This window comes from Crocodylus siamensis, chromosome 2 (assembly GCF_052110815.1).
Source record: "Crocodylus siamensis isolate JL-2025a chromosome 2, ASM5211081v1, whole genome shotgun sequence".
NCBI lineage: Eukaryota > Metazoa > Chordata > Crocodylia > Crocodylidae > Crocodylus > Crocodylus siamensis.
Window position 1 is genome coordinate 11,133,581 of NC_143396.1, and position 12,331 is coordinate 11,145,911.

Sequence of the window (12,331 nt, forward strand, 5' to 3'; positions counted from 1 at the left end):
TGGCGTGCTATTGCAGGGGATCGGTTAGGCAGGCCAAGGTAGGATTGCAGCTTAGGCTGGCTACAACACCTAAGGAGAATAAAATGTCCTTCTGTAGATACATAGCGAGCAAAAAGAAGGTGCAGAGTAACATAGGGCCCCTGCAGGACAAATCAGGACAGTTGGTGGTTGACACAAGGGAAAAAGGCACAGCTCTTCAATGAGTTCTTTGCATCAGTATTCCCAAGTAGTGGCCAAGACAATTCCTCCACCTTGAGCATAGACAGATGTCCAAAAGGCACCAGACCACCAAAGGTGAGTGCTGACTTAGTTAAGGAGCACTTGGAGGGGCTGGGTGGGTACAAGTCAGCCGGCCCGGACGACCTCCATCCGTGGGTGCTGAAGGAATCGGCCAGTGTCATAGCTGAGCCACTGGCACGGCTGTTTGAATACTCATGGTGCTCCAGCCAGGTCCCTGAGGATTGGAAAAGGGCTAATGTGGTGCCCATTTTTAAGAAGGGGAGAAGGAATAAGCTGGGTAACTTTAGGCCAGTCAGTCTTACCTCTATCCTTGGGAAAATACTGGAAAAAATCATCCAAGAGCGCATTTGTGAAGGCCCAGCAGGGGAAATGATGCTGAAAGGAAACCAGCACGGGTTCGTCACAGGTAGATCCTGCGTGACAAACCTTATAGCCTTTTATGACCAGGTCACACACGGCCTTGATGCAGGAGCTGAGGCCGATGCCATCTGCCTGGACTTTAAGAAGGCCTTTGACACAGTTTCGCATCCTACTCTCCTAAGGAAGCTAGCAGGCTGTGGAGTGGACCCCTACAGTCAGGCGGGTGGCAAGCTGGCTTAGGGCCCGCACCCAGAGAGTGGTGGTGGACGGGTCATTCTCAGCCTGGAGGGAGGTGGGTACTGGGGTCCCGCAGGGTTTGGTCCTTGGACTGGTGTTATTTAATATCTTCATTAGTGATTTGGATGAGGGTATGTAGAGCACCCTCTCCAAGTTCACAGATGATACCAGGTTATGGGGCAAAGTTAATACACCAGAGGGTAGGGAGTGGATTCAAGCCGATCTGGACAGGTTGGCTCAATGGGCAGAATGAAATAGGATGCAATTCAACAAAGATAAATGCAAGGTACTCCAAAACCCCAGCACACCTATAGGATGGGGATGACCTCCTCAGAAGCTCAGTGACTGACACGGATCTTGGAGTTATAATCGACTCCAAGATGAACATGAGCCGGCCGTGTAAAGAAGCCATCAGCAAGGCCAATCGCATCTTGTCGTGCATTAGCAGATGCATGACCAACAGATTAAGGGAGGTGATGCTCCCCTTCTATGAGGCATCGGTCAGGTCACAGTTGGAGTACTGTGTCCAGTTTTGGGCGCCGCACTTGAAGAGGGATAGGGAGAATCTGGAGGAGGGCCACGTGCCTGATGAGTGGCCTCCGTGAAAGACCCTATGGCGGGAAGTTGAGGGATCTGGATCTCTTCAGCCTTCACAAGAGTCATCTGAGGGGAGACCTTGTAGCCGCCTATAAGTTTATCAAGGGAGGACAACAGGGAATTTGAGATGCGCGATTTACTAGAGCACCCCTAGGAGTAACTAGGAATCATGGGTGCAAACTAGTGAAGGGTAGATTCAGGCTAGACATTAGGGAGAAATTTTTCACAGTAAGGGTGGCCAGAGTCTGGAGCGGGCTGCCAAGAGAGGTGGTGCCGTCACCTAACTTGGAGGTCTTCAAGAGGAGGCTGGACAGTCACCTGGCTGGGGTCATCTGACCTCGGTCCTCTCTCCTGCCAGGGGCAGGGGGTCAGACACGGTGATCCTTTGTGGTCTCTTCCGACTCTACAATCTATGAATCTATGAATAAGCTCAACCCGTGTCCTCAGGTGAAGGGAAGTGGGGTATGGGTTGTGACTGGCCCAGGTTTGCTGGAGATCAGGGGTTTCTGTGCCCAGTCCCAGGAGAGGAAGACCAGGTTGAGCCAGGAGGGAAGAGGCCATGGGAAAGGGAGAGAGGGCAGTCCAGGCCATGGGGCAGACAGCCCCGATGCTGAGGGTCTCCAGGCTGGATGCCCTCAGTGTGGAGAAGGTGGGTTCCCCCTTCGCTGCAGCCCTGCACGGCTGGATCCCCAGACTGCAGGGGGTTTGAGCCAGGGAAAGGCATGGGTGTTGGGAAACAGGACGGACCCTGGGGGCAGGATACGGCCAAGGCAGCAACATGGGCAGAGTTGGACTTGTGTAGATGGGGCAGGCGCTAGGTGCTGTGGATGGATGTTCTCCTCTCTGGGGCAGGGCAGTGTCTCAATGTCCCTTGCGTATAGCATTGGGAAGGACCTGTTGTGGCAGGGGTCTGCAAGGCTGAATTTGCCCCTGAGGCGTGGTAGCTGGGATGGGCTAGCAGGGGATGCTTCTGTGCTGAGACACCTACCTGACTGTGCCCCACCAGAAACCAGGATTCAGATGTCTTCCCAGGGTCACCAACTTCTGACCAACCCCCTTCCTGGAGCAAGCCTGGGGTAGCACAGCCAGCATCCGGTCTCCGGCCTTTATCGGGGCCCTGTGCCACCCAGGATACACAGGCCTTGTAGACCTTGGGATCTGGGAGCGCTTCTATTAGCCTGAAGCATAGAAAGTAGCCTCTGTTAGTCAGCTGAGCAAAAGGAGCAAAAAGGCATGTTCAAACCCTCTCAAGCATGTACCAAAAGGTTGGCTAATGGATAGCTTTATTGGGTAGAGAGGGGGGATAGGTACTAATCAGAGAAGCATCAAAAGAAAATCCCAGAGCAAACAGAAACAGCTTGGTAGCTTTTTGCTTGCTCTAGAGGCAGCACGGCTAACTGGCTATGTCCCCGAAACATTGCTTCCACACTTCCAGGAAGAAGGGACCTTATCGGTTCCTGTTGTGACCTCAGCACTCTGTTCCCACCAGGAGCATCCCAATGGCAGGTGACTGCTGCTTCCAAATGACATCAGACTGACCAGGTGAGAGAACTAGTCATGAGACCTGCAGGGGCAGGGAAACTGAGATGAAGGGAGCATGCATGTCTCCAGCCCAGGTCACATCTCAGTGGTAAATGAAATAGATGGCATGAGGGGCTGCCTGCTGACAGCAGAAGCAGACTGAGCGGGTGATTCCTCCGCAGTAGCCACAGGGGTTTCCCCTTCCAGCTTCCTAACTCAGGCGAGAAATCCCAAAAGCCTTGCAAACCTTGTTATCTGAGAGCATTCCAGGAGTTTTCAAGCCAGTCTCCTGATCCTGCCTTTACACTCAGGTCAGGTCATGTTTTGGATGAGGAAGAGATTTAAGACCCTGGTCAGACGTGTATGAAGCCCTGGCAGTTTTCTTTCTCTCTATGCGGGAGGCATGGCTGTGCTCCTCTGATCTCTGCAGTGTCTTTCAGGAGCCCTCGCAGCAGCAGAGACACTGCAGCGCTCCTGCCCTGCGGGACTGGTGCCAGGGCGGCGCGTGCTGTTGGTGTCTGTGGGTACGTGCCCGGGAGTTGCACTCCGGGGGCGATCGTGCAGTTTTAGGCATAGGTGGGACAGAAACATGCCTGGGAAGGGGGTTTGGACTAGGTGTGACCTCTGGAGATGGCTTCAAGTCCATCGTCTCTCATTCTGGGATATGGACCCCAGCAGTCGCATGACTGGATCCTCTTCTCTTTCCCCACAGCCCAGCTCCGGCGTGCGTTTGTTTTCCAGGGAAACAAACCCAGCCCCGGAATGGCCCTCACCTTCCCGCTTCATTGATTCCTGCTCAGTTGTGAGCAAACTCCCTTCTCCCCAGTCGGAAAGGGAAATCCTTGCACTGGGAAGCTTCTTTTTACCTTTAGTTTTGGCAGGACTATTGATGCAGTTAGACATGTTGGTACTTTTTTCTCCAAGCCTATGCTCAGATTTTAATCAACAAAGCATGGTTATTTTTTTTCCTTTTTACACTCGTGAACCAGTTTCAATCTAGATAGGGCTCAAACTCCAAAACCCTGGCACCCAAAGCCAGTGTTTTGGCCACTGGGACTGTTCTCACACCTATCTGGCACACACAGAAAAGTATTGTCATCTAAACCAGTGTCTAAACCCTTCCATCTCCCCACCCTTGCTACCAAGGGAGGTGCGGGGCTGGAGGAAACAGAGAAAGTTTGCTGGTTACTTGCAAGGATCTTGCTTTTCTCCATAGTTTGGTCCTGCTGGGAGCTGTGGAGGGATGCCAGCTCTCCTCACCGGAGTGAGGCCAGTGTCCTCTCCAGGGCTGCAGTAGGTCAGCGTGCCTTATCGATGGATGGTGCACCTGCTGCCAGGGGGCTTTGGAAAAGATAGAAGGAGGTAACACATGCTGTGGGCCAGCTGTTACCAGCTGCATTTGGTTTACACTTTGCTCTGTGAAAGAAGTCCTTTGGCCCTGGGTTACTGCTTTGGCCTAAGCTGCACCGCAAAACAGGGACAGTGTTTGTCTCCTGTCTGATTCCTGGAACTGAGCACCGGCCCTATTGACTATTCCTGTAACCCATTACAACACAGCCATTAAGTCAAGGGTGGACTCCCAAAACTTCAGGTACCATCAGGCAGAGACGCCTGTGACTAACAACTATCATGTACTACTCTAAACCCATGTGGGACAGGGACCTCCAGACTGGGCAGCCAAAATGATGCTGGAAAATTACACAAGTCTGCCAGAAAGGGATAAAAGCAGTGGAGCGTGACCCTCAGTGGTGCCCCCTCGTCCAGCACCTGACTTACCGAGACCGAAGGAAAAGCAGGCGACCCCTTTTTGGAGAAGACGTTGCCTTGAAGGAAGCCAAGCCTCAACAGCAGACTCCAGGGCCTCAGGTAGGTAGATATACTGACACCAGTGCTCTCACAATCACTACAGCAGTGTAACAGGGAGCCAGTGACCCTCTTACAGAGCCGCCCAAGTCAGGTGAGAGCCGTGGTGTTACGAGCCAATAAGACACGCCTAGACCGGCCTGGGAGTTGAGCCAAGACTTGTTAATTGTAAATTAAGGTTTCACAGACTGGCGGCCAGGTGTTAATTACCACTTAGAGACTTTTTATCATAAGACCTGAGGCTGTGATTACAGACTTCCCCTGGAAGACCTGGAGCAGTGGCTGAGAACCTGCCAGAGCCGCGGAGCAGTGCTTCCTGCATGGAGGTGCAGGCACCAGGGAAAAAGCGAGGAAGTTTTCCCTCACAGACAGCAGAAGGTGGGACCTGCAGAGGGTTGTGAGCAGAGCCAGCATGGCAGTCTCTGGGACAGGTACTCCATGTTAATGAGAGACTGTGACTGAGGGAAGCCGGCATGCTTAACCCCTGTTTCTGTGGGACTGTGCACAAGTGAGATGGGGACTAGTTGCGAATGCGGAGTCCCCAGTGACTGTCTTCTTAAAGAGCCCCACTCGTCCCAAAAAGGGTAAGGGGGAGAGGGCTGTAAGCAGCATTGGCACAGCCAGCAGCCACTGATTTCGGGGAGCAGGAGCACGGGAAGAGCTGCCATTAGTGTTCCCCGCATATAGAGATGCTGCTGCCCAAGCTTATCTATGTATTACACTAGCCGGACCTGACCATTAGCAGCTGGAGATGGCAGCAGGACGGGGCGCGGCATGTTATAGCCTTTATTAAATCAGAAGCTTTAATTTTCCTTTTTTCTCCCATCAAGTCGTGGCAGGAGAGAATGAGCTCAGGCATGGGAAGTGGGTCTCAACAGGCCTCTTTAATTGATCCAGGCATCCCGCTCACAAACAGCTACTGTACACAATACTACATGGGTTTAAGTGACATGGGTTTGAGTGAGTGAGTGAGTGAGTGAGTGCTAAGCTGACCAGTACTGCTCATAACTCAAAGTTGCATTTATGATTTCATTGGCAACTTTACATCCCGTCCAATAAACTAGAATTTATTATGATCCCATGAGTTCGTCCTTTGTAGCCAGATCTGACAGGTAACAATGGGTGCAAGAGCATGTAGCATCAACTGGTGACAAGTGTTTTCTAGAAAATGTAGAATGGAGCCATGGGGACCCATGGTCTCTTCTCCCTGACTGCAGGGATACACTGAGAGGAGGCAAACTGCTTCTCGGCCTCTTGTTGCTCAGATCAAGCATATCATAGAATCACTGAGTGGGAAGGGACCTAGACAGATCATCGGGTCCGACCCCCTGCCATGGGCAGGAAGGAGCACTGGGGGTGGCAGAGGTCATAAGACCCCAGCCAGGTGCCTGTCCAGGCTCCTCCTGAAGATCCCCAAGGAAGGTGAGAGCACCCCCTCTCTGGGAAGCCTGTTCTAGGCTCTGGCCACCCTTACTGTGAAGTCGTTCTTCCTAATATCCAACCTCAACCTCTCCTCCCGCAGCTTGTGGCCATTGTTCCTGGTGACTCCAAGGGGGGCCCTGGTGAACAGACTTTCCCCGAGTCCCTGCTGCTGGCCCCTGATGAGGTTGTAGCAGCCACAAGATCCCCCTCGGTCTCCTCTTGCGGAGACTGAAGAGATTCGGGTCCCTCAGCCTCTCCTCATAGGGCTGGCCACGGAGGCCCACAGCCATACGCGTGGCCTCCTCTGGACCCTCTCCAGGCTCCCCACGTCCCTCGTGAAGCGCGGCGCCCAGGACTGGACACAGGACTCCAGCCGCGGCCAGACCAGCGCCGCATAGAGGGGTGTCACACTGCTGTCCGATTGCAGCGCAGGGGACCGGAGCAGCAGAGTTAGAAGAGCCGATTAGCTTCTCTATGGGATGGTTAACGCGAGTCCATCTCATGTCACCCAAAGAGACTGGAGGTGAGGTGATAGCCACAGAGACGGAGAGTAGTTGAAGATAGAAGTTTATTTGCTCACGGTGAGCGTTGAGGAGAGAAACGAGATGCAGAGAAGTAGACTGCTAATCATGTCAGGGCCGGCAATGAAGTGGCGTTCGGTGGTTGCTAATCGCGAACGGGAGGGGGAAGCGAGGCGATCAGGCTAGTGTCCCTTGTGATAATCGAAGCGGGTGATAAATGACCTTGCTTGGGTGTGGCTGTGCGCTCCCTTATATCACTCGGGTGATGTGCTCAGTGGTGAGCTGGATGTTTTCACTTATCACCTCTCAGGGTCTGTGTCCCGGACTTATTTGGCATTGCAGACTAGCTGACCTCACCTATGCCGGTGACGCTCTGGTAACGGAAGTAATGGTATGGCAGCGTTTATTTTACCCTTTTGTGATGGTTGCAGGGAAGAAGGGCGGGGCTTGCCATCGTGGTGCCTCGCGCATCGATGCCACCATTACGGTGTGCATGTGACAAGGGGGAGCAAGACCTCTCTGGACCTGTCAGTGATGCCCCTGTTGACGCAGGACAGGCTGCGGTCGGCTCTGCCTATTGCTTCGTCGCATTGGCGACTCCTATTCATCCTGGAGTCAATCCTGACCCCAAGATCCCTCTCTGCCCCTGTGCTGCCGAGGAGGGGCAGCCCTTAACCTATAGCCACAATGCTGGTTCCCTCTCCCCAGGTGCAGCACCCTGCACTTGTCCTTGTTGAACCGCATCCTGTTCAGATCCGCCCACTTCTCCAACCTGTCCAGGTCTGCCTGGACGCGGTCCCTGCCTGCCGGTGTAGTCGCTTTACCCCACAGCTTGGTGTCATCAGCAAACTTGCACAGGGTGCTCTCCGCACCCTCGTCCAGGTCGCTAATGAAGATCTTGAACAGCACCGGCCCAAGGACCGAGCCCTGGGGGACTCCACTGCCCACACGCCCCAGGTCGACATCGACCTGTCCACCCCCCCCCTCTGGGTGCGCCCCCGGAGCCGGTTTGCCACCCGTGTGACCGTGCATTCCTCCATGCCGCAGCCCCTCAGCTTGCCCACCAGAACTGGGGGGGACACTGTGTCGAAGCCTTCTGGAAGTCCAAGACGACGACATCGACTTCCTCCCTCCCATCTAGGGTCTTTGTTCCCTGGTCACAGGAAGAGACCAGGTTGGTCAGGCAGGATCGGCCTGGCACGAACCCGTGCTGGTGACCCCTCAGCATCCCTTCCCCTGCAGGGCTCTCACAAATGTGGCCCTTGATCATTTTTTCAAAGACCTTCCCCAGGATAGAAGTGAGGCTGACTGGCCTGTAGTTGCCAGGCTCTTCCTTCCTCCCCTTCTTGAAAACAGGGACCACATTGGCCCTTTTCCAATTCTCAGGGACTTGGCCCGAGCACCAGGAGTCCTCCAACAGCCATGCCAATGGCTCCGCAATGACACCAGCCAATTCCCTCAGCACCCGCGGATGAAGGTCACCCAGGCCCACCGACTTGGACACATCTAAGCCCTCCAGGTAATCCTTAACTAGGTCTGAACTAACAGTCGGGGGACTCGCAGCCTTCCCGGGCCTCTCTGCGCTGTCCCCCGAGAGCGCCCCGCTGTCAGCGGACAGGAACACGGAGGCAAAGAACGTGTTGAAGGGTTCGGCCTTCTCTCGCGCCTCCGTCACCATTGCCCTGCCCTGCCCTGCCCTGCCCTGCCCTGCCCTGCCCTGCCCTGCCCTGCCCTGCCCTGCCCTGCCCCGTAGGGGTCCAATGTTACCCCTGCTTCCACCACCAGTACGCTTTTTTCTTTGCCCTCAGGCCAGCCTGGATATCCGTGCTCAGCCATGGAGGTTTCTTGGACCCTTTTCCCACCTTCCTGCGCAGAGGAATTGCATCCTGCTGTGCCCCAAGGATCGCCTCCTTGAGGAAGGACCACCTTTCCCGGGCCCCCGTACTAGCTACCCCTGGGCTCCGAGTGCCTCCTTGACTACTGCCCTGAGCACAGCGAAGTTGGCTTTCCTAAAGTCAAGCATTTGCGCTGTGCTAGTTCCCCTCGCCACCTTCCTCTGAATAGCAAAGGGGATCATTTCATGATCGCTGTCCCCTAGCCTCCCTTGTGCTAGCACATCCCCCACCAGGTCGTCCCCAGAGGCTAACACCAGATCCAGTACGGCGTTTCCCCTAGCAGGGACGAGCACCTCCTGCACGAGGTGCAGGTCCTGGATGCACGTCAGGAACCTCCATGAGTGGCTCGACCTGGGCAACTGCTCCTCCCAGTTGATGTCAGGGTAATTCATATCCCCCATGACCACAAAATCCTTTGCACGCACGGCCTCCCCCAGCTGCCGGGAGAATTCCCGATCCAGCTCTCCCTCCCGATGTGGTGGCCTGTAGTAAATCCCTACCACCAGATCCCTCCCCCCTGCTCTCCTTGGAGCTTGACCCACAGGGTCTCAGTTAAGCCTTCCTCTGGTCCCATTTGGAAGGTAGAACTGGTATACTGGTCCCTAACATAGAATGCAACCCCCCCACCTTTTTTCCCCTTCCTATCTCTTCTAAACAGCCTACAGCCCTCTGTGTCTACTGCCCAGTCAAGTTTCATCCCACCATGTCTCCACTAGGCCAACCAGGTCGACCTTACTACTTGCAAGCAGGACAGCAACCTCCTCCTGCTTGTTCCCCATGCTTCTTGCATTAGCGAAGAGACACCCTAATCCCCTGTGGGAGCCCTGGGCACCCGCCTTCCTGAGAGACAACTGGTCTCTTGGTATATACCTGAGCTCTTAGCTGGGCAAGGTAGCCTATGCCTACCTAGGGGAAATACCATGATCACCACAGTGGCTTCCTAGTTGTGCCCGGGGAAGACCGCTCTGCTGGCATGGGATTGTACCTGCGTAGGTGAGGCATAGTGAACCTGGGCTTTATGCCCACTTTATGGAACTGGGAGACTCCTCCCTTGCTTGCTCCTGGGGCCTTATGGATATGGGAAAGTAAAACTTGGTGGCATCCAAACCCGAAGCCTCTGGACTTGGACCTGCAAGTAGGATGCCAGCCAAAAGTTTTGGGAAACATGGGAAGCCCCAGATGGGGGTGGAGGATGTTTGCTGGTAGTAGGGCCTTTTTATGATTCTGGACTAAATCACAGATTTAGAACTGATTTCGCTTGGAACACAGAAAAATTTAAATTAAAGAATAAATAAATCTCTCTCCTCTTGCCCTTGGGCCAGAGAAAGATTCCTGCAAGAATCAGCACAGAAGAAGGAACAGGAACAGCCAAATGTCCACATGGGTGGTGTCTGTGCCACAGGCTGGGCATCTGCTGTGTCCATCCAGCCTCTGCTGGGTGCCCACGTTCCCAGATGCATTCAGTCACTGCAGGATCCCCTCAGCACCCAGCCCAGGAAAGGATAGAGTCACATGGAAAGCAGGAGCTCAGAAAGGGATTTGGGGTCCTTGAGGAAGCAAAAACAAAACACAACCACACCAAAGGTAGCCCAAGTAAATATTTTCCTCTCTTTCCCAGTTCAGGATGTTTCTTTCAGTTCTGGGCTGTGCTAATGCATCAGCTTTGGACTGTGAGATTGAAAAGCACCCAAAACCTTTTGGCTTGTTTCTCCTTGGAGTGAACTGGGATGGAGGGAAGGGTCACCATTACCTTTTTTTTTTCCAAGGCCTCTGCAAGCCACTTGCCCTGTCAAGCACTGGTGGTTCAATGGCAGAATCCCTGCTTGCCATGCAGGGGACCTGGGTTCAATTCCCAGCCAGTGCAGGGGCTCTAAGTGATTACTTTCCCTACCTTGGTGGCCTCAGATAGATAGTCCTTGAGCAAGATGCTTGACTCCAACTTTCCCTTATCCCAAAGGGGCATCTCTTATAATAAAAGCTGTGTGTGCACCTGTCTGTAATGCTCTGGGCCATAGTTTCTGAACCTTGGGTACGTGAGACAGGCAGGGGGTATGCGGATACCCTCTCGCCCTGTCTTCCTCTCAAAACTATGACAAAAATTCGGTGTGTTGCACATTAAAATTCTGCAGTAATAATTTAGCATAACTGGGCTCAACCCTCCCAGCTTTGGGCAACATCTCTTCTAGGCAGGAAAATGCAAGGTTCTTCACCTTGGGAGGAAAAACCTGCAGCATCCTTAAAGGCTCGGCAGTGCTACGCTGGCTAGCACTACAGATGAAAGGGACTTGGGGGTCAGCATTGACCACAAGATGAACATGAGCCTGCAATGCGATGCTGCGGCTAGTAAAGTGACCAAAACGCTGGCTTGCATCCATAGATGCTTCTCGAGCAAATCCCGGGACGTCATTCTCGCCTTGTACTCGGACTTGGTGAGGCCGCAGCTGGAGTACTGCGTCCAGTTTTGGGCTCCACAATTCAAAAAGGATGTGGAGAAGCTTGAGAGAGTCCAGAGGAGAGCCACGCGCATGATCAGAGGTCAGGAAAACAGATCTTATGATGACAGGCTGAGAGCCATGGGACTCTTTAGCCTGGAAAAGCGCAGGCTCAGGGGTAGCCTGATGGCCACCTATAAGTTTATCGGGGTGACCACCAGGATCTGGGGGAACGTCTGTTCACCAGAGCGCCCCAAGGGATGACGAGGTCAAATGGTCACAAACTCCACTGTGACCAATTCAGGCTGGACATAAAGAACAACTTCTTCACTGTCCAACCCCACAAGGTTTGGAACAGACTGTCGCTGGAGGCAGTTCAAGCACCTACTTTGAATGCCTCCAAGATGCATTTGGATGCTTATCTTGCTGGGATCCTATGATCCCTACTGACTTCCTGCCCCTGGGGCAGGGAGCTGGACTTGATGATCCTCTGGAGTCCCTTCCAGCCCAAATGTCTATGAAATCTGTGAAATCTAGCCAAGGTATATACTTGAGTTGTGCACCCCTGGTGTAAAGGGTGGCAACCCGTATCCACACCAGATCAGACATCTGTCATATCATGGCCTTATATACGCAGCCCTTCTTCCAACATATAGCACACAATAGTCTGTAAAAATAAAATCCCCTGGAAAATTGTGTGCTGGGGTATTTATTACAATTTTCAGAAGTTGTGGGGTACTTGCTACTTAAAAGGGTGAGAAACACTGCTCTGGGCCAGCTGCACATGCAGTGCTGAGAGCGCAGGCGCAGGCACAACTTTGTGCCACTGCTCAGGGAGGAGGTGGAGGCGAGGGAGCCACTGCGCCCCCCGACAGCAGCCGGCAGGGAGGGGATGGGGCAGGGGGTGTCACTGTGGTGGTGCTCCCTACCCCCACCATAGGCAGATTCATGAAGGGGCTGGGCAGGACCCCAGGGGCCCTTTCCAATTCAGGACCTGGGATCCGCCCCAGCAGGGAAGGAAAAACCACATTTTAATCTCCTGCCCATGCTGGGTGCCAGGTTTAAAACTGCAGCTTTCACGTTTGCTTCCCGGGGAGCTGGAAGTGCTCTCCCGCACCATAGGGCTGGGGCGGGGGGGCAAGGCTGGGGCAGGCTAGGAGAGCTGTGCCTCACCTGCTGAGGGGGGGCGGTTGGGGCCGGGCTGGTGGCACTGGGAGGGCCTTGGAGGCTAAAGCCCCCCCAG

General features: G+C 54.0%; 1 protein-coding gene and 1 non-coding gene across 2 annotated transcripts in view; one reads left to right on the forward strand and one right to left on the reverse strand.

The window, feature by feature from the left end:
- The window catches only part of LOC149869885 (uncharacterized), a 499,172-nt gene that overhangs the window by 6,295 nt on the left and 480,546 nt on the right, over positions 1 to 12,331 (reverse strand). The window lies entirely within an intron of this gene.
- TRNAG-GCC (transfer RNA glycine (anticodon GCC)) lies at positions 10,450 to 10,520 on the forward strand. Its single transcript has one exon. It is a non-coding gene; the product is annotated as a tRNA-Gly (tRNA).